The 22,098-nt window shown below is 45.8% G+C and overlaps 2 non-coding genes across 2 annotated transcripts; one reads left to right on the plus strand and one right to left on the minus strand.

Annotated features, from left to right (window-relative positions):
• Nucleotides 1-646: 646 nt before the first annotated feature.
• On the minus strand, nt 647-719 carry Trnat-ugu (transfer RNA threonine (anticodon UGU)). The gene has a single exon. It is a non-coding gene; the product is annotated as a tRNA-Thr (tRNA).
• Nucleotides 720-5,596: 4,877 nt separating this feature from the next.
• On the plus strand, nt 5,597-5,678 carry Trnal-uag (transfer RNA leucine (anticodon UAG)). Its single transcript has one exon. It is a non-coding gene; the product is annotated as a tRNA-Leu (tRNA).
• The last annotated feature ends 16,420 nt before the right edge of the window (nt 5,679-22,098 follow it).

Consider the following 22,098-nt stretch of genomic DNA (forward strand, 5'->3'; position numbering starts at 1 on the left):
TGCGCTCCGCACCCGGACCGCGCGGCATTCTGCGCACCCAGTCTGCGGGCGGGACGGCGTGGGATGCCACGGCAGCTCGGAAACCCGGGGACTGGAGGGGTGGGATGCCACGGCAGCTCGGAAACCCGGGGACTGGAGGGGTGGGATGCCACGGCAGCTCGGAAACCCGGGGACTGGAGGGGTGGGATGCCACGGCAGCTCGGAAACCCGGGGACTGGAGGCGCGGCTTGGTGGTAGCGCCGTGGCCCAGCGTGAGGTTTTCCAAGTTCAACCTCAGATCCTAAAAATAAAAAAAAGCTCTCCTTGGAGAAAAAGCATTCTTTTTAAAAAGGAAGCCATAACCACAGCCTCTGTGAGTTCAGACCATGCTTTCTTGCCTGCTCCAGACTGTGAGGTATCGGGATCCCACGGCCCGGGAGGAGGCCCGTTCTCCTTCCTTCCTTCCCTCCCTCCCTCCCTACGCGTAACAGGCTGTAGGCAGAGACCCTGCCTTCCCAGGGTGCAGAGAACTCGGGGGGGGGGGGGGGGGGGTGAGGGACCGCACTCGAGCGCCAGGAGTAGAATTAAAAATGAACAATGGACAGAAGGCTGAGAGGTGAGCAACACCATATTTTCAGGAAGCCTCCTCAAAAGTATGCTTAGGCGTAGGCCCCAGCGAGATTTGAACTCGCGACCCCTGGTTTACAAGACCAGTGCTCTAACCCCTGAGCTATAGGGCCACACGGAAAGCGCTCTTCTCTCTTTCTTACAAAAGGATAATTTTGCTGGCTCTTCGGCCGCCCGACTGTAGGAAAAATGGCAAACTTGGATTATATTTTAGTCCATTCCCATTTACAGTATATTCCCGTATACACTCTGTTCCCGTATGCAATATGGGAATTCAATCTACAGACTCTGGGCTTGTTGGGATTGGCGTAGTGGTGGATTCTGATGGGGGTCACTACTATCCTCAATTTGTAGAAATGTGACCACTCCGACGACGACGACACCACCACCACCACCACCACCACCATCAGAGGACTCTGGTGCTTCCTTCAGACAGTGAAATCTAAAACAGATATCCAGCGTAAGGAATAAAGCCTATTACAAGTCTGGGGGGAACTGACGCTCCCACATCTGGATTTTCTCCTGGACTCCGAACTTCCGCCGCATGCCTCTTTAAAGATCCTTCCCCTCAGGTCAGAACAAGCAATCCCTAGTTCGCCATTTAATTCTTTCCTTCGTTCAACAGGCTCCGAATTCTCCAATTCCAATTCTGTGCTAGGTTCTACACTAGAAACTAGATAGGGATTCAGATTTTACTACTATTAATTTGCTTCCCTGACAATTATTTTATTTTCTTCCCTCGTACTTCTTTGTGTACCACGTGGGTGCCTGGTGTCCGCGGGATTTTTTTTTTTTCTTCAATTTTTGTGAAACCAAAAATGAAAAGCAGATGTATACCAGTTGTAACTTGCAAGTAAACTATGTGGAAGGCCCTTAGAAGGGGTGGGCCGGGGTGAGGGGGAAGTCTGACGATTCCTGGTAGAAGAAAATTATGAGTGAAGCCCGAGAGGACCAATATTTAAGGGTACACTGTTAGAACATGGTGGGTCCACCCTCCTCGAAGGGACAAGAGCCGAGACAGGCTAGGAGACAGGAATGCCGTTAGACCCTCCGGGAAAGAGGAAACGGAAATTCACGGAGCAAGGCATGCAAGGTAAACTCAAGGGAGGAGAGACTGGAGAGTTAGGACACCAGAGCCGTGCGAGCCCAAAGCCGCCGGCTACAGAGAAAAGAGTAAAAGACGCAGGGAAGCGAAGGTCTGCTGCCTTTAAATTCGGCGGACAGAAAGGAGAGGAGACTCACTCATACCTCGGTATTTGCAAAAAGGGGCAGACGTGCAGAGATGTCAGGGTTTGGGTGGGATAAATAGCAGGTGCTCTTCACAGAATACGCCTGTGTTTAGAGTCTATGGGCTAAGGTCATGATGAGGTTAAATTAAGTAAGTCCGGGAGTAGAGCTGAACGGCAGAGCTCTTTTCTGAACTGCAAAGTCTTGGGTTCAATGTTCAGGATCACAAAAATAAATTAAAAATAAAAAAAAAAGTTAAACTGGGAATAGTAAACCTCGCTGTAGGGACTGTGACCTAAGGATCCCGAGATCAAGGCCAGCCAAGGGTGCACACACACACAGAGAGCGAGACAGTCTCGATCAATCAATAAGTAAAAATTAACTTTTCAAAAGGTTACTTTCTGTTTTATTTTTTTTTCTTAGTTTATGTATGCGTGTTGTGCCTCCACGTATGTTTGTCCACCACTTGTTTGCCTGGGGGCCGGTTGAGGCCAGAAGAGGGAACCGGATCCCCTGGAACTGAAGTTATAGACAGTTGTGATCCATGTGGGTGCTGTGTAGGGGGCCAGCCCCCTCCCCACTTATTTACCCCGGAAACTCTTGAGGAATGAGGAATAAGAGACTTAGAGAGTTAAGAAGCAGAGAGAAAACACAGGATAGACTCGGGAGGGCCTGGATCCTTATCCAAACGGGCCCAGAGCTTGATTCCAAAGGGGTATTTATAACAATGCCAAGGGGTGGCACAAAAGACCTCCCCCTTGCTGATTAGACCCATACAAACACCTGGTACCCAGGCCGGTGGTCCCATCAACCTCCCATGCAGTCCTGTTGGGTACAGCCACTAGGAAACCTAGTGGGCTCCAACAGTGCCGGGTTGCTGATGAGGTACCATCTCCCCAGCCCTTAACTGTTTTTTTCAGGTGGGGTCTTTATGTAGTCCTGGCTGGCCTGGAACTCACAGAAATCAGCCTGCCTTTGCCTCTGCCTCCATTACACCTGGCTCTACAATTAATTTTTGTTTTCTTTTTAAAACATTTACCTGCTTTATTGTCTGTATGGGGGCCATTGAATGCTGCAGCTGGAGTGTGGCGTCAGAGACCAACCTTTCACCAAATGAGTCCCACCAAGCCATCTTGCCACCTTCCACCAGAGTTTTTATTATTATTCATCGTTGTTGTGTTTGTGTCTGGTAGGTTTGTGGAAGTCAGAACAACTTTGTGGAATCAGTTTTCCTTCCATCTTTATTTACATGACTTCTGGGGACCAAAACTCAGATTGCTGGGTAAGCATGCCAAGAAAAGACTCAAGAAGCCATCACAAATGCCCAAAACTTATGGGCTGGAGAGATGGCTGCTCTTCTGGACGGCCCAGGTCCTCTTCCCAGCACTCACGTGGTGACTCACAAATGCTGATAACTCCAGCTTCAGGGAACCCAGTGACCTCTTTTGGCCTCTGAGGGCTCCTGCACACATTAAATACACATATTCTTGCAGGCTCACACAGGTATCCATAAATAAAAACATGATTTTTTTTTAAGTTATGCACTCTTGAAGGAAGATAATAAAAGTATCACCGGGAAAATCTCTGAACTGGGTATTCCTAGGTTCTTGGTGTCTTTTCTTTTTCCGAGACAGAGTTTCTCTGTGTAGCTTTGCACCTTTCCTGGGACTCACTTGGTAGCCCAGGCTGGCCTCGAACTCACAGAGATCCGCCTGGCTCTGCCTCCCGAGTGCTGGGATTAAAGGCGTGCGCCACCACCTCCCGGCAATTTTCTAGTCTTAAAGAAGTGAGGGACTTGCCGGGCGGTGGTGGCGCACGCCTTTAATTCCAGTACTTGGGAGGCAGAGCCAGGCGGATCTTTGTGAGTTCGAGGCCAGCCTGGTCTACAGAGCGAGCTCCAGGAAAGGTGCAAAGCTACACAGAGAAATCCTGTCTCAAAAAAAAAAAAAAAAAAAAGAAGTGCGGGAGCTAGGCAGATCTCTGATAGCCAGACAGATAGGGGGATGGGGGCATAGACAGACAGTAAAGACGGCAAACTTCTAAGAAATTTCTTCCTCTTCCCTCTGAGCAGAGACAAAAGCTACCAGCCTGGCTCCACTTCTGTTTGACTGATTCAGGCCGATCAGAATTGTTCAAGGCCAAATTTGATTACCTGAAGTTCTGGGCCTATCAGCAGCAAACCCCCGCTTCAATCCAAAACAAGAGGAATGGTCCCATCCGATGCCAGCAAAACGACTTAAAATTCCTAGCCCTCCAGGGGAAAACAGATTTCAGTTTCTGGATCCCCTTCCCATTTTGTGGGGAGTCTGTCTCCTGTATGCGTCCCCCCACCCTGGTGTGTGTGTGTGTGTGTGTGTGTGTGTGTGTGTGTGTGCACGCGCGCTCACTTCTTCACGCCTAATAAAGTTTGTTACCTGTTGCTGCCCGCTGCGTCTGAGATTTTTTTTCCCCCCTACCTTTTAATTCTTTAATAGGTGGAGAAAAAGAACTGGATCATGACCCCTAGAAAACAACAGAGTTATGTTAGGTCTGGGCGCCTTTTCTTCAACTTTGACTGCACTGTTTGCAAAAGACTTAAGCCAGGATCAGGGACATATACAGCCTCCAGGCTTGCTTCCTCTTTGTGGAAATTTGCCTCTAAGTATACCGAATTTAGTCAAATGGAAGATGTAATTTGAATATTACCAGGGAACCACAATTTCCTTTTAAGGAATGAAAAAAAAAATTGTTCAAACATTCCCCAATCCCAATCCCAGCCTTTTGCGGGGATAGTCACCCGTTTTTCTAGATAATAGTAGTGGGGTCAATTCTCAGCTACTGCCACGCACGAACAAAAGTGTCAGATCAACAAAGCGATGTTCCGTGATTTGCACCAGCTGCAATTAGGAGGCGCGCGACGTCTTTCCTGTGCAGGGAGTATGGAAGTTCATGTTTGGTGGATCCTACGCCAGAAGCTAACGGGTGACATCTGCGGTGTGGTGGCCACTCTTCCCGAAGTCGGAAGACCTGTGAGCTTCGGGAAAGAGGGGGAGTGATGGGAGGGGGAATGTGACCAGAGCGCACCAACATCTCAGAATTCTGGATGCGTGGAGCACCGATCTGGTTCACTCAGTCTGGGCTGGGTCCGAAGGGAAGGGAGCCTCTGTCATCTCCTCCTGAAGCCACCAGCCAGCACGGCTTCCACGCAGTGCACAACAAGTCTGCAGCCGCTGGCGACACACTGGACGAACGCCAAGATACCGATTCTCAAGAAAGGGAACAGGGCTCTTCAGCCTGCAGACAGCCCTCTCACAGGGACGCCCGGGGCGGTGGGGAGACGCAGGCTGCAGGCTGGGAGCTCTGGCTGAGGCTGGGGCGCGCTCTGCTTCTGCACGCGGGTTTTACGGAGCACCCGGGAGCTGGGCTAGCCTCGGGCCTTTCGATGAATGCGTCTCTGGCCCTCCGAACCTGGCCCTCCGAACCGAAAAACTCCAATTCCAAGGCCAGAAAAACACTTGGAGTCGCCCAGCCAGTGGGGGGCCGCGGGGCAGAGGAGAGCTGCGGCTGCACCCCGCTGCGGTCCAGCTCCGGGTGCGGCCTGCAGGGTGCGGGGCTCCACTCCGGAGGGAGGATAGTCTGTTTAACCCACTCACTCCAGAGCCTAGCTAGCGGTGTGGGGGCGCAACGGGACAGGACAATCCTCTAACTCCAGATTTCAGGGCACGAGTTAAAGAGAATGGAATAATGTAAATAGCTAGTGTACACGGAAGAGGACAGGCGCATTGGTAGTGTGGCCGAGCGGTCTAAGGCGCTGGATTTAGGCTCCAGTCTCTTCGGAGGCGTGGGTTCGAATCCCACCGCTGCCAGTGTTTTCCTTCCCAGGGCTTCGGTGGTTTCGGTGGTCTTCACTCTGCCCTTGCTTGCTCTCCCGTGAAAACGCGATTGTATTTTCTGAACTCCTGCCACTAGACCGAATATGTGAACAGAAAAAGGACTCAACCTAACGAACGGCAGGGAGCTCACAATGTAATCAAGCGCCCCAGTTCTCTACCAGGCACTTCTACCCCCGGAGTGTGAAGCTCTCTTTAAGGTCAGACAGACGGTAAGGTACGGCGAGGAGCGGCATTGCAGAGCTGCAAGTGTGCTGTGCGGGCTCCTGACTGCCTCTGGACTAAATCACAGTACCTCCCACCTGCCTCCCGCATCTGTCCTCCCTTTCCAACACAGACCAGCAGGGAGTGATGCCAAAGAACTGAGCCGAACTAAGAAGACCAGAACCAAAGGGTCCTAGGATGAGCTTGAAGTCAGGCCCGCCGCCCGCCGTTTGCTTGTTTGAGGTCGCTCGTTTGCTTTGTTTTGCATTTTCAGGCCGACTCTCATGTGGCCCAAGCAGTTTCTGGATCTTGATATGTAACTGAACATGACCTTTGAACGCCAGCCTGCGTCTTCCAAGCGCTGAGACGAGAGGCCTGGTCCACCATACAATGCCATAACTGGAGGTTTCTTTTAAAGAAACATTATCTCATGGTGCCTTTCCTAACCGAATGTGGCAAAACTGTCTCCAAATAGTGTCTAACGGGACCTTGAAGAGTCATTTTGGTCTTTATCTTCTTATTTTGTTGGTTTTAGGAGTTTTAGGATGTGGTGCTATAGCCAAACCTGGCGTGGAAGTCACTGAATAGCTCAGGCTGGCCTCTGACGTACAGTGGCCAGGCGGACACAGACTGGGTGCTGGGTGCAGGCTGTGGTGATTTGGAGAAGCAATGCCCACCACAGGCTCCAGGACTGGAACAGTTGGTTACCAGTTGGTGACACTGTTTGGAGAGGAGGTACAGCCTCGCGGGAGGAAGTATGTCACCAGGAGCAGGCTTTGAGTGCCCATAGTCTTGCCCACTTCCAGTTTGCTCTCTCTGTATCCTGTTCGCACTCGAGGTCGTGATCAGGCCGTTTCTGTTTCCGGCCACCACACCACGTGTTCCCTCCTTATCGGGCCCGGTTCCCTCCTTATCGGCCCGGATCCCTCTAGAACCGTGAGCCCACATAAACTCTACCTTCTATAAGTTGCTTTGGTAGTGGTGGCTTATCACAGCAGCAGAAAGGTAACTAACACAGGATTAAGAGCCGTGTTTCTTTCTCCCTAAGTATACCCTTGTCTGCCCCCCCAATATAATCTCTTCATCAAATACTCTTTGTATTTCTCCTAATTATTCTCATCTTCATCTTCCTGTGCCTCTGTTTTGACCTCGACCTCTCTCTCAATCAGTTAACCTACCTCCCTCACCCATCCACTCACCCTCTGTTGGTAGTTTGAACGACAATGGCCCCATAAGCCCATAGGGAGTAGAGTCATTAGGAGGTGTGGCTTTGTGGGAGTAGGTGTGGTCTTGTTAGAGGAAGTGTGTCATTGTGGGGGCGGGCTTTGAGGTTTCCTATGCTCAGGATACTACCCAGTGTCTCAGTGGACTTCCTGTTGCCCTCTGATCAAGATGTAGCCAACACCATGTCTGCCTGCACACCACCATGTCCCACCATGATAATGGACTGAACCTCTGAACTGTTAACAGTCACCCCAATTAAACGTTTCCTTTATGAGAGTTGCTGGGGTCACAGTGTCTCTTCACAGCAGTAGAAACTCTAAGGCACCCTCCTTCTTCTTTTCTTTCCATCAAACTCTCTGTCACTCTGTGCTTTCTTACCTTCTACTTCTCTCTCTGCTGTCTTTCCCTCTCCCTGTCCTTCCTCCATTTCCACCTGACCCTCTCTCCTTTCCTCATTTCTACTCTCTTCTTCCTCTTCTGCCTTCCAACCTTTATTCTTTCTTTGTCTGTCTCCGATCCTTCACTTTTCCTTCCCCTCCCACACTTCTTCTCCTCTATTCCGTCTCCCCTTTAGACTCGGAATGGGGATGCTAGTGGTTGTCAAGGGGATGGACAAAAATTGGATATCTAGGGAAATCAGAAGATAGAGCCACGGAGAAAGCAAAATTAACGGCTTTATTGCAAACAACTCCCTTTGGGGTGGGTGGGGCCCTAAGCTGGGAGTCCACTAAGCGGGTTCTGAGTTGAGGGTTTTATATGGTCCCTGGGTCCTCCCCTTTCCCTGTCAGTTCTGTTTGGATACTCCATTCCCTCTCCCCTTGTTTTCCCACTATTTTTCCTCACAATGACTTCTGGAAACAAGAAGCTGCCATCTTACTGAAGCTGCTTTTGCTTTCCCTGTCTACCTATATCCCTGTAACTCTCCCCAAGTCCTTTGTCTACCTCCCTCCTCCCCTGGGAGACCTGGATCTCACTACCTAGACCAGGCTGGCCTTGAACCCACAGAGATCTGCCTGACTCCGTCTCTTTGGGATTACGGTCATGTGCCCTTTCTGTCTCTGAATCTGCTCTCCTGCTCTCCCCCTCAGTCCTACGTCTCTTTTCTTTTTTCCCTCCGGTGCCTCTCTTCTGACGTAGGACCTCTTCACCTGTCTCTCTAGACACCTCTCCAGCCCTGTGTATCTCCAACCTCTCTGTGTGTGCATTTTCCCCGTGCCTCCCTCCCTGTCTCGTTTTCTCTCTTCCTTTTGCATTCCTGTCTCATTTCTTTTCCATTTTGTTCCATCCTCTCAGGACTTGTTAGCCTGTGTATCTTTGTCTCTGACTCCTTATGTGTTGCCCTGCAAGATGTACCACTCCCTCCTCCCCCTCTTCTCTTCCCCACTTTCCCTCTCCCTCCCCCACCCTCTCCCATCCCAGTCCCTGTCTTTGTAGTTCATTTATTCTTTCTGTCTTTTTGTCTCGTATTCTCATCATGTATGGAGGAATAGAGAAAGAAGGCTCATTCTTGCACTTGTGTGAGAGGTCTGTCACAGCTAGCAAGATGAGGTCATGCCTTAAAGTGTGCGTGGTGGTATGCCCCTGTACCTACTGACCTCAATTCATGTGCTTTAGCTTTGCCAAGCTCACTCACACACTGCTGTGTGGAGGAAAGGACCAGAATGGAGAACTGAAAGGCAGCGGAAGACACAGCCCAATGAGATCCAGCTGCTGGGTTCTCAGGGGAGCCCTGCTGGGGTGCTAATGCCAACAGCCACTTGGCATAGCCCTCACCCAGCTCCTGCAGCTTGCTCCCCCAGTTGCTCCCTGCATACTTTGGAGCATGGAAACATCCTGGCAGATGACACATGGAAGCATGGGCTTAGATAATGCACACTGGCTGGTTTTGTGTCAACTTGACACAAGCTAGAGTCACCAGAGAGGAAGGCGCCTCAGTTGAGGAAATGCCTCCTTGAGATCCAGCTGTAAGGCATTTCCTCATTAAGTGATCAGTGGGGGGGGGGGGCAAAGTATGGTGGGTTGTGCCATCCCTGGGCTGTTGGTCCTGGGTTCCACAAGAAAGCAGGCTGAATTTTTACTGGTACTCATAGGAGACCTGCCCTTTCCTGGATGGAGACAGAAGAGGAGGAGATTGGGGGGTGTGGAGGGGAAATGGGGAAAGGGACAGGAAGGGGGTAAAGAGGCCAGGATATAAAATAAATAGATGAATAAAAAATAAATTATAAAAAGAAAGAAAGCAGGCTGAGCAAGTCACGGGAAGCAAGTCAGTAGGCAGCACCCCTCCATGGCCTCTGTAACAGCTCCGGCCTCCAGGACCCTGCCGTGTTTGAGTTCCTGTCCTGACTTCCTTCAGCGATGAATGCTGAAGTGTAAGCCAAATAAACCCTTTCCTCCCCAGCTTGCATTTTGGTCATGTGTTTCATTGCTGCAACGGAAACCCTAACTAAGACAGGTGAGGAGGCCCCATTCTGCTTGGGGCCAGGCCCAGAACTTTCCTGAGGCACCTAAAACAGGAACCTGGATTAGAGACAGTCTGGGAGCTTGACTCCCGGCTCCAGTCTCCTTGCTGGCCTCTGTGGATGGTGTCACTCAGGTAGCCCTTTTTTGTTTGGTTGGTTTTGTTTTTTTGAGATAGGATCTTTCTATGTGGCTCTGGAAGTCGTTGGATAGAACAGACAGGCTCAAACTCACAGAGATCCCCCTGTCTCTGCCTCCTGAGTGCTGGGATTAAAGATGGGTACCTCCACATCTGGCCTGAAGGCTGGAGCCTTTTGAAGGCTACAGAATACCAAGACCCTGCTGAGGCAGGGGGAATCCCTTGGCCTCCCAGGGACACCACTTTCCTTCAGCAGTGGGATTCTTGACTTGATGTAGAAGCCACAGTATAACACTGAGAGGAGCTGCTTGGTTAAAAAAAAAAAAAAAAAAAAAAAAAAAAAGCTTATAAGGTATCCTGCCCCAAAAGGAAATGACCCCTCTCTTTCCAATGAGCATCAGAGAGCTGAGCTCCTGTGGAAGAGATTTCCCTTAAAGTCCTTTCTGTGATCAGTTCCATTTGGACATCACATGTCTAGGATCAATCCCTGGCGTTCCTGTCAGCTAGCCGTTCCATCTCCTCAGAGGCCATCCCCCTCCTGATCCTGACAGTGCCCTTGTCCTCCTGACAACTCGCTGGTTGGGCCTCTGCATCTTCCAGCTGGGGTCTACTTCCACCTGGGCACAAAAGCCAGCAAGAGCTCCCACCAACAGTGACCTGTGAGAAGAATACAAATTTGGGTGCTTCTAGAAGGACACAGTTGCTGTCCCATCTAGCTTGGCTCCCTGCCCTTCACTGAACAGCCCCCACCCTCCTGGGACCCTTGACCTCTTCCCGAGTCCCCGCTTTAATTCTCTGTTCTTTACCCTGGCGTGTAGCAAAGCAATGGGAGCCGCTGACTGAAAGCTGGTGGTCCTCACTCTTCCCTCAAGTGTAGTAAAACCACTTGTCCCAACATGCAAAGGTTGGTACAGGGAGGGACCATGCATCAGGCCAATCCTACCTCCTCTCCCTCTCACCCACCCCTGCTTTCTTAGCAACAAGAATTAGTCTCCTCACTACCAGGAGAAAGAGGCTGCAGAAGGACAAGAGCCTTGCTGAGGGCACCCAGCAGCCATGGGCAGCAAGCCTGCCCAGAGGGTTTGCTACCACCTACCCCAAGGGCCTGAGGCATGGGAAGCTGGGAAGGCTCTTTTTTTCTTGCCAGGGGTCAAGTTTCTAAGTGTCCCTAAGGATTAGAATTTTCCCGAGTCCCCAAGGAGGGACCTTAGGGCCTTTCACGATCTCACTCCTTTCAGTCTTCACCATGGTAGAGTGGAGTAAATGTGCAGATGGCTACGGATGTTCTTGGGCTGCTAGCCTCGTTCAGGCCCAGATGACATGCCTGCAGATTTTTGCCCACATAGTGATACCTAATGTCTGGTCTTTTAACTTGGCCTTTTCATGATAGCTCTGTGCTGTTTTTCCTTGTGTTTTCTTATTGTTCACTCACAGCTGTTTGGTGATACATTTACACACTCTTAACTCTATGAGGATTTTAGTGTTGAAAGTCCTCATTGGGAGACACCTTCCAATATGGCCCAGATGGGAACCTTACAATAGATGGATATATTATACCATCTATTGATTGAACCAAGGCAAAGCATCTTCCACTGTTTGGATGTTCTTGTATGTGAAAAATCCTGTCAAGAATTGGGGAGACTCTCTGGAGGTCCCACCCTCCCTAAAGATCTGTAGGCAAATAATGGTTGATGGGCAAGGGAGGGACATTTTCTTCAGTTCTGTAGCCATGGGCAAGGTGCCCATGCTACTGTGAAGACCTCTCACCCATGCTACTGTGAAGACCTCTCACCCATGCTACTGTGAAGACCTCTCACCCATGCTACTGTGAAGACCTCTCACCCATGCTACTGTGAGCGTTCCTAATGAAACTCACTGGGTCATAAAGAAATTTTAAAGAGTTCTCAGTTACTTAAATTTTCCTGCTTGTCACTCTATATTGCATGTGGAGCAAGATCTTTGATATCTGATGGCAATGGCTTTTTTGTTTGTTTTGTTTTTGATATGTCAATCCTCAAACATAGTTCTTGCTTCAAAAAAAATAAAAGAATATTCTGGAGCCAGATATGAGTGACTGTCACAGCATGGCAGCAGTTTTGTGAAGTTTTTATGGTAACAGATCAAAGGGAGCTATCAATCACAAAGTGTATAAGTGCATTCATTAGTGGCAACATCTGGAAGGCCAGGTGTATCAACAAGGAAATCTCTGTTAGAGGCCTCTGTTGCTTTTTGGGGCATTCTTAGCTTTTGGATTGGTGGAAGCAAACTAGTGGTGTGTTAAGAGTGTGTGTTAGGTCTGGGGAGACATTCAATGGGCAAAGCCTTTGCCATGCAAGTGTGAGAACTTGTGTTCTGATCTCTAGCACCCGAGTCGAGCTGGAAATGATATAATGCATCTGTAATCCCAGCACTTCTAGAGCGAGATGGGAGGTAGAAACAGGAAAGACCTTGGAGAAAAATGAGAAACCCTGCCCCCAACAACATGGAAGACTAGGACTGACACTAGGGTTGTCTTCTGACCTCCACATGTGCATCATGGCATGTCCACACATACACACACACACACACACACACACACACACACACACACACACACACACACCTATAAAACCATAGTCAGAAACCATAATATACAAATAAAAGACCAGTGAAGTAAAAAAAATAATACCCAAACAAAGCAATATGAGACAAAAAAAAAAAAAATCAACTAAAAGCACCATTAAGTTAATTTTGTGTTGGCCATCTACTACTGGGCATGGGGCCTTCCTAAAATGTGGTTAATATGCCCAGTGAGACTCCAATGGAGAAAACTGATTTTTCCGTTGAAACTGGTTGTCAATTGGAGATAGTTTCTTGGTTAGGAATGGGAGCGCATGTCCAGTTCTCCCTCTCAGTGATGGGACCCCCCCCCAATGGGGTTTGAACCTATATAGGCTCTGTGCATGCTTTCTCTCTGTGAGTTCATATGTCCATCAATACTGATGGGCCTGAAAGGCACTATTTTACCATCCCCACCGGCTCTTACAATCTTTCTGCCTCCTCTTCCACATAGTTCCCTGAGCCTTGAGAGGAGGGATTTGGTGAAGACATGCACTTACAACTGAGTGTTCCAAGGTCGCTTACTCTCTACGCATTGTCTAGTTGTGGGTCTCTGTATTAGTTCCCATCTACTCAGGAGGAAGCATCCCTGGTGGTGGCTGAGTGAGACACTGATCTATCAGTATAATAGAGTGTCTATAGGAGCCAATTCATTATAACATTCCTTTAGCAGAACAAGAGTATTTGGTTCTTCCTAGACCCATTGAAGGGAACTCCCACACAGCAGGGGCTCCCTTCCAGACCCCGGATTAGGCACAAACCACAATCAAACACCTGTTTTCACAGAGAGATATTTTATTAGGAAAAGTTAAAGTGGCTGCTTTCTGACTCAGGCAGAAAAACAGCAGCAAATGACCTTGCAGGTGCCATTTTTCTTTTGAATTTTTATTATTAAAATTTTTAAATTTATTTTACATACCAACCATGGTTTCCTCTTCCTCCTCTCTTCCTGTTCCCCCCCACACACACCTCCTTTCTACCTTCCCCCCATCCACTCCTCAGAAAGAGTAAGGCCTCCCAAAGGAGTCAACAAGCATGGCATATCAAGTTGAGGCATCCTACCACTAAGTTCCTCTCCCCCTGCATCAAGGCTGAGTGAGGCATCCCACCATAGGGAATAGGTTCCAAAAAGCCAGCTTATGCACCAGGGACAGAACCTACTGCTAGGGGCCCCACAAACAGATCAAGCTACACAACTGTCACCACATGCAGAGGGCCTTGGTTGGTCCCATGCAGGCTCCCTAGCTGTTAGCCCAGAGTCTGTGAGTTCCTACTAGCTCCAGTCAGCTGTCTCTGTGGGTTTCCCCATCATGATCTTGACCCCCCTGGCTCCATATCTTGATAGAGGAGGGCATTATAGGGCTAGGGAGAAACCTGGTGCCAGGGAAAATCCCAGGAATCCACAAAGATGATCCCAGCTAAGACTCCTAGCAATAGTGGAGAGGGTGCCTGATCTGGCCATCATCCAGTCATCAGATTGGTGACTACCCTAATTGTCAGCATAGAACCTTCATCCAGTAACTGATGGAAGCAGATGGCAGGTGTCATTCTTAGGAAGAGAAAAAGAGGAGGTCTGTGTTAGAGTGGGCTAGATTGTGGTGGTAAAGGAGCTAGAAGATGAGGGAGAAGGGGAAGGGGACAAGAGGGATATTTGTCCCAGAGGACAAAGGACTGCCTCTGGACAGAGAGGAGGCAGAAGTGGCACATAGGAAAATGGCGGTTTATAAAGGTAAAGGGGGAAACCCAGTGTTAAGATGAGGTGTTTAATTTTAATTGGCATGTTAATTAGGTGAGCCAAAGGGGGCTTCTGATTGCTGGACCTTGGTAGTCAGCCTTAGGAGGAAGAAGTGGCCCAATAAGGGAATAGACCTTGGTGGCTAGCTTTAGGAATGTAATTTAACAGTCTTTAGCAAGGCAGAGGGAATGGGGAAGAAAGGCAAGGCCTGCCAGAGCCACATGCTCGAGTGGGCTAGAATCCCTTCACCCATGACCTATCTAGTCTTAGGTTCTTGGCCACTTGAGCAGTGTCAGGCATGGGTTCCATTTCATGGAGTGGGCGGGCCTTAAATCCAATCAGTGGTTGGTTACTCCCCCAGTGTTTGAGCCACTGTTGCACCAATGTTTCATATAGACCAGTCACTGTTGTAGATCACAGGGTTCATAGCTGGATTGGTGTTTACCTTCTCCTCTAGTAGCTTGCAGAGTGCCTTCCAGTCCTATGAACACTAGTTTGTAGGGATGAAGGGTCTAGTTAGGGACCAGCTCAACTTCTCCGTGTTCAAAGAGATATGTAAGTGTTGTCTTCAGCAATAGGACCTTACCATCAGTTTATGGAGAGAAACTGCCCTTGGCAATAGCCTGAGATGTTTGGAGATTTCAATGGGGCCCATTTGTCCAACAACTCAACTAGTTGTAACCAATTCCTGGCATTGGAAGTTTTAGTTGGTGAAGAAAGATGTCTAGTTGGGTCATTGTCTCTCTATAATTTGATGATTCCATTTAGATTACACACACACACACACACACACACACACACACACACATATATATATATAAAGGAAAACTTCCACAGTATTAAGTTTCCAAATGACCTCTTAAACGGTCCTTGGTGTTGGTTATCCCTCCCTGTATTGTCTCCCTTACGCCCTCGTTCCCTCCCCCTCCCCATTTAATCCTCCTGTTCTAGTTTTCCCGTCTCTCCATAACTATATATTATTTTTCTCCTTCCTTGGAAGATTCCCCCACCCCCACCCCCAATCCCTTCACTCTATACCTAATTTCTGTGGTTATACGTACTATAACATTCCCATCAAATGCTACATCCACATATAAAAGAATACATACCATATTTGTCTTTTTTGGGTCTGGGTTACCTCACTCCAGATGATTTTTTCCTAGCTGTGTACATTTACTTGTGAATTTCATGATTTTTTTTAACAGTCAAATAATATTGTGTAAACATACCACACTTTCCCTTATCCGTTCATCTATTGATGGACAGCTAGACTGCTTCCAATTTCTGGCTATTGTGAATAGAGCAGCAATGAACATGGATGGATGAGTGTCTCTGTGGTAGGATGAAGCATCATCCTCTGGGTATATACCTAAGACTGGTGTAGCTGAATCCTGAGGTAGATCTATTCCCAGCTTCCTAAGGAACTGTGACACTGGTTTCCACAATGACTGTACAAGTTTGCACTCCCATCATCAATGGATGAGTGTTCCCCTTACCCCACATCCTCACCAGCAAAGCTGCCCTTTGTTTTACTGATCTTGGCTATTCTGACAGGTGTAAGATGAAATCTCAAAGTAATTTTGATTTGCATACCCTTGATGTTTAAGGATGTTGTACATTTCTTTAAGTCTTTCTCAGCTATTTGTGTTTCATCTTTGAGAACTCTCTGTTTAGTTCTGTACCCCATTTTTAAATTGGGTTGTTTGTTTTCTTGGAGTCCAGCTTTTGTTGTTGTTGTTGATCTTTATATATGTTAGATATTAACCCTCTGTGGGATGTATAATTGGTAAAGATCTTTCCCCTTCTGTAACCTGCTGCTTTATATGATTGATGGTGTCCTTTGCCATATGGAAGTTTCTCAGTTTCATGGGGTCCCGTTTATTAATTGTTGGTCTTAGTGCCTGTGCTATTGGTATCCTGTTCAGGATGTTGTCTTCTGTGCCAGTGAGTTCAAGACTATTCCCCACTTTCTCTCCTATCAGATTCAGGGTATCTGGTCTCATGTTGAAGTCCTTCACCCATTTAAAGTTGAATTTTGTGTAGAGGGAAAAACAGGCATCTATTTGAATTCTTCTACATTCAGCCGTCCAGTTTGACCAGCACCATTTGGAGAAGACGTTGACTTTTTTCTCGTATGTATTTTTGGCTTACTCAAAACTTAGATGTTCATACATGTGTGGACTTATGTCTGGGTCTTCAATTTAATTCCACTAATCAACAGTTGTGTGTGTGTGTGTGTCAATACCATTCTTCTTCTTCTTCTTCTTCTTCTTCTTCTTCTTCTTCTTCTTCTTCTTCTTCTTCTTCTTCTTCTTCTTTATTCTTATTCTTATTCTTATTCTTATTCTTATTCTTATTCTTATTCTTATTCTTATTCTTATTCTTATTCTTATTCTTATTCTTATTCTTACTATAGCTCTGTAGTACAACTTGAAATTGGGAATGGTGATACCTCCAGAAATTCTTCTATTATTCACAGGATTGTTTTAGTTATCCTGGGTTGTTTTTGTTGGTGTTTTGTTTTGTTTTGTTTTTCGAGTCAGGGTTTCTCTCTATAACAGTCTTAGCTATCCTGGAACTCTCTTTGTAGACCAGGCTGTCCTTGAACTCACTGAGATCCACCTGCCTCTGCCTCCCAAGTGCTGGGATTAAAGGTGTGCACCACCACCACCTGGCTTATCCTGGGCTTTTTATATTTCCATATGAAGCTGAACATTGTCCTTTCAATTTCTGTGAAGAACTGTGTAGGAATTTTGATGTAGATTGCATTGAATCTGTAGACTGATTTGCTAGAATGGCCATTTTTACTATATTAATTCTACCAATCCATGAGCATGGACATTTTTTTCCATCTTCTGATATGTACTTCAATTTCTTTCTTCAGTATCTTAAAGTTGTTATTATTTAAGTCTTTTATTTGCTTGATTAGAGTTTTCTCAAGGTATTTTATTATTTTTGAGACTGTTGTGAAAGGTGTGGTTTCCATGATTTTTTTTCTCTGTCATTTGTATATAGAAGACTATTGGTCTTTATGTATTAATTTTGTATCCTGCTGCTTTATTGAAAGTGGCAATCAGATGTAGACATTTCCTAGTGGTGATTTTAGGGTCTTTTAAATACAAAGTCATATAATCTGCAAAGAAAGATGCTCTGTCTTCTTCCTTTCCTATTTGTATCTCCTTGATTTCTTTTAATTGCCATATTTTTTAAATTTTATGTGTGTATTTTGCCTACATGTATAGCTGTGTACCACATGTGTGCCTGATGGCTTCAGAGGCCAGAAGAGAGTGTCTGTAGATTTCCTGTAATGAGAGTTGCAGATGGTTGTGAGCTGCCTTGTGGTTTCTGGGAATAGAACTTGGGTCCTCTGTAAGAGCAGCCCATGTTCTTAACTTCTTAACCAACTCTCAAGTCCCCTCAGTTGTCTTATTGCTCTAGCTAAGTACTATGTTGAGTAGATATGGAGAAAGTGGGCATCTTTGTCTTGTTCCTGATTTTAGTGAGATTGCTTTGAATTTTCTCTGTTTAGGTTGATGTTGGCTGTGTGCTTGCTATAAATCGCCTTTATAATGTTGAGTTATGTCCCTTGTATCTCTAGTCTCTCCACAATTTAATCACAAAGGGATGTTAAATTTTAGAAAATTGTCTTTTCTGCATCTAATGAGGTGATCATGTGCTTTTTGTCTTCCAATCTGTTTCTATGATGGATTACATTTATTTACATATTTTTATGTCAAACCATCCTTGTACACTGGGATGAAGCTTACTTGATCATTGTGGATAATCTTTTTGATGTGTTCTTGGATTGAGTTTGCAAGGCTTTTTTGTTGTCGTTTTGGTTGTGTGTGTGTGTGTTTTGTTTGCTTGTTTTTTGTTTTTGTTTTTTTTTTTTTTTGTAGGATTTCTCTGTGTAACAGCCCTGACCATCCTGGAACTCACTCTATAGACCAGGCTGGCCTCAAACTACAAAAATCCCCCTGCCTCTGAGTTTGCAAGTATTTTATTGAGAATTTTCTGTGTTCATCAGGGCAATTGGGCTGTAATTCTCTTTCTTTGTTGGGCCTTTGTGAGGTTCAGGATAATTGTGGCCTCATCAAAGGAATTAGGTAATATTTCTTCTGTTTCTATTTTGCAGAATAATTTGAGGAGTGTTGGCATTAATTCTTCCTTGAAGGTCTGATATAGTTCTGAATTTAGTCCTTTTGATCCTGAGCTTTTTTTGATTGGGAGACTTAAATACTCTTTCTATTTCACTAGAGGCTATGGGTCTGTTTAAGTTGCTTATCTGGTCTTGATTTAACTTTGGTAGTATATATTGAGACATTTATCCATTTCTTTTAGGTTTTCCAGTTTGATGGGGTTCAGAGTTTTAAAGTGTGTCCTTATGATTCTCTGGATTTCCTCGGTGTCTGTTATGATGTCTCCTTTTCATCTCTAATCTTATTCATTTAAATCTTCTCTATCATTTAGTTAATTTACCTAAGCATTTATCAATCTTATGATTTTCCCAGAGAACCAACTCTTTATTTCATTCAGTTGTTCTTGGTATTCTGATTTTTGTTTTATTTCTATTTGATTGATTTTATTCCTGAGTTTGACTATTCCTGCTCTCTACTCCTTTTGGGTGTTAGTTCTTTTTCTTCTAGACCTTTCAGGTCTGTTAAGGTGTGTTGTTAATATGAGATCTCTCCAAGTTTACTTTTTTATGTAGGCACTTGATGCTATGAACTTGTCTCTTAGAATCATTTTCACTGTGTCCAATAGGTTTGTTGTGATTTCCTTCTCACTAAATTATAAAAGTTTTAAATTTTTCCTTAATTTCTGACTTGATAAGTTTTCACCCAGTAGTGAGTTGTTTGGTTTTCCCAAGTTTGTAAGCTTCCTGTTGTTTCTATTGTTGTTGGTATCCAGTTTTAATCCATGGTGAGTAGATAGGACACAGGGTGCTATTTCAGCTTTTTGTATCTGTGGAGACTTGCTTTGTGTGCAAGAATGTGGTCAATTTTGGAAAAAGTTCTGTGAGCTGCTGAGAAGGAGGTATGATCTTTTGTGTTTGGGTAAAATATTCTATAAATATATTCTAAGTCTATTTGGTTTATAACATTATTTAACTTCAGCATTTGTCTGTTTAGTTTTTGCCTGGACAACGTGTCTATTAGGGAGAGTGGGGTATTGAAGTGATCCACTATTACTATAGCTATAGTAGTATTTATGTTATGAGCTTGGGTGCCCTGTGTTTAGTGCATAAATGTTTAGAATTGTGATGTCCTCTTGGTGAATTTTTCCTGTGATGAGCGTGTAGTGCCCTTCCCTGTCTCTTCTGACTTCCTGAAGTCTATTTTGTCAGATGTTAAAAGGGCTACACCAGATTACTTTGCTGGTCCATTTGCTTCTCCCATCCTTTTTCCTCAAGGTCATGTCTATCCTTGCTGGTAAGGTGTGTTTCTTGGATACAGCAGAAAGATGGAACCTGTTTTCTAATCTGATCTGTTACTCTGGGTCTTATTTTACTCGGGGAATAGAGGCCATTAATATCAAGAGTTATAAATGAGCAGTGCTTATTGATTCCTGTTATTTTGTTGTTATGATGTGCTGGGATTATTATTCTTCTGTTTTCTTGGGTGTGGTTAATCTCTTCAGATTGAGGTTTTCCTTCTAGTGCCTTCTGTAGAGTTAGATTGGTCGACAGATACTGCTTAGTTTTGGTTTTATGGTGGATTTCCTCCCTCTCTCTCTACTGTGATTGGCAGCTTTGCTGTATGTAGTAGTCTGGACTGGCATCTGTGGTCTCTTGGAGTTTGTAGAACAGTTGTCCAGGCCCCCATTGTGAAGCTGGGTGCCATTCTAATGGATCTGCCTTTGCATGTTACTTGATGCTCTTCCTTTGCAGCTTTTAATACTTTCTTTGCTCTGAACATTAATGTTGTGATTATTGTGTGCTGTGGAGAATTTCTTTTCTGGTCCTGACGACTTGGTGTTCTGTATGCATCTTGTACATTGATGGGCATCTCCTTTAGGTTAGGGAAATTTTCCTCTATGTTGAAACTATTTTCTGTACCTTTAACCTATGTTTCGTCTTCTTCCTCCTCTATTCCTATTATTCCTAGATTTTTGTCTTTTCATAGCGCCCCGGATTTCCTCGATGTTTTGTGCCTAGATGTTTTTAGATCTAACATTTTCTTCGACTGAGGGGTCCATTTCTTCTATCTCATCACCAGCACCTGTGATTCTACCATCTCTGGTATTCTGTTGGTGAGGCTTACCACTGGGGTTTTTTGCTTGACTTCTTAGATTTTTCATTTTCGGTTTTAATTCAGTTTGGGTTTTCTTTAGTGAGTTTATTTGAACTTTAGTGAGTCTCACTATTGAACTGCTTTCATTATTTTGTTCCACTGTTTATGTTCTCACAGACTTGATTAATGGATTTATTCATATTCTCTTTAAGGTCCTTGGACATACTCATAACTGCTATTTAGAAGTCTTGTGCTTCAGTTATGTTGCATTTTTCGGTGTTTATTGTGGGAGGATTTCTGGGTTCTGGTGGTGTCTAGGCATCTGGGATTGGGGTGAGTCAGGTGATTGGAAGGCTGATATCCGGTCTCATCACTGTTGGGTGGATACTCTGGTCCTTGTTTTCTTTTGCTCTCTCTGTGGACCTCTGGATCTTAGGAAAGCCTTTGGGTCCCCTGGTGGGTGGCAGAGAAGAATAGAGCTGGGCCAGCAGGAGAAGCTGAGAGAGGCCCTGGGGAGGAGCTAAGGGGACCCTGTCCACACCAAGAGTCAGGGTCCCTAGGTAGCTGGAGGTTTGGTGGGAGGAGGGAATCCCTCAGGCAGGCTGCAGTAGGACAAGGAATAATCCAGAGAGACAGGGATGAAAAAATCTTTGGGGACGCTGGGTCTGTGCCAAGAGTTGGAATCTCCAATGAATAGAGTTGAGGTGGGAGGAGAGGCGCCTGAAAGCAGCACGAAAGAGTGAAAATCACCTCTGTGAGTCCCAGCCCAGTGTGGCCACTGGGGGTCTGGGGGCCCTAGAAAGGCATTCAAGCTGAGGACGGTGAATGGGCTCAGCAGGTTGTATTTATATGTTGATTCTTTTATATGTACATGTAACAACAGTGGTAAAGGAAGAGGAGGCTGTGAATTTAAGAGGGAGCAATAGAAGAGTCAGAGATGGGAGGGGCTAGGAGGAAAGAGAGGATGGAGGAAATGATGTAATTATATTTTAATTAAATTTTTAAAATTTAATCATGAAGTATTCGATACCCCTTAAAAAAATAACAGCGCTATTTGACCATGAAACCTCTGGAACCATGAACCAAAATAAACTTCAAAAAAAAAAAAGTTATTTGTTTCAGTCATTTTGCTACAGCAACTGAAAGTTTATTAATGCAATAACCAACTTAAAAACTAGAAAGATTTATTTGGGATTATAGTTGGAGGTTCTATCCATCGCCAGTCAATTTGATGCTTTGGGGCTTGCTGTGAGATTACATGTCACTGCGAGACTATGAGAACATGGTCAGGACTGCAGTTGTGACCTGCTTGCCCAGCACATGCCAGGTCCTCGGTTTAATCCTCAACACCGTGGAGGCTTCCAGATCCAGGACTAGACTTCAAAAACTGTGAGCCAAGCTAGGCATGGTGATGCTCACCTGGAATTCCAGCACTCAGGAGGCAGAGGTAGTAAGATTGAAGCCAGCCTGGTCTAAAACCAACCAACCAACCAAACGAAAAACTTGTGAGCTAAATGAAGCTTTTTTTTTTTCTTATAAAAGCTTATACGTTGATTACCTTAGGTTTCTGTTACAGCCATGGGAAGCCAGTTAACGTAGAGTAGAACACTCCTCAGTGGAATTAGTGCCTGTGTAAGAGGAGGCCAGAGAGCTAGCATGCTCTCCATCTGTGAGGGTAAGAAAGGAGATGACTCTAAACCAGAAAAAAATCCTCTAAACGCAGAGGACCTGCCTGCTATGACCCTGGCTTCCAGCTTCTGTCTTCAATAGCGAGAAAATAAATGTCTTATTGCTTTGTTTTTTGCA

This window comes from Peromyscus californicus, unplaced genomic scaffold, assembly GCF_007827085.1.
Source record: "Peromyscus californicus insignis strain IS unplaced genomic scaffold, ASM782708v3 Scaffold_12__1_contigs__length_115047231, whole genome shotgun sequence".
NCBI classification, from domain to species: domain Eukaryota; kingdom Metazoa; phylum Chordata; class Mammalia; order Rodentia; family Cricetidae; genus Peromyscus; species Peromyscus californicus.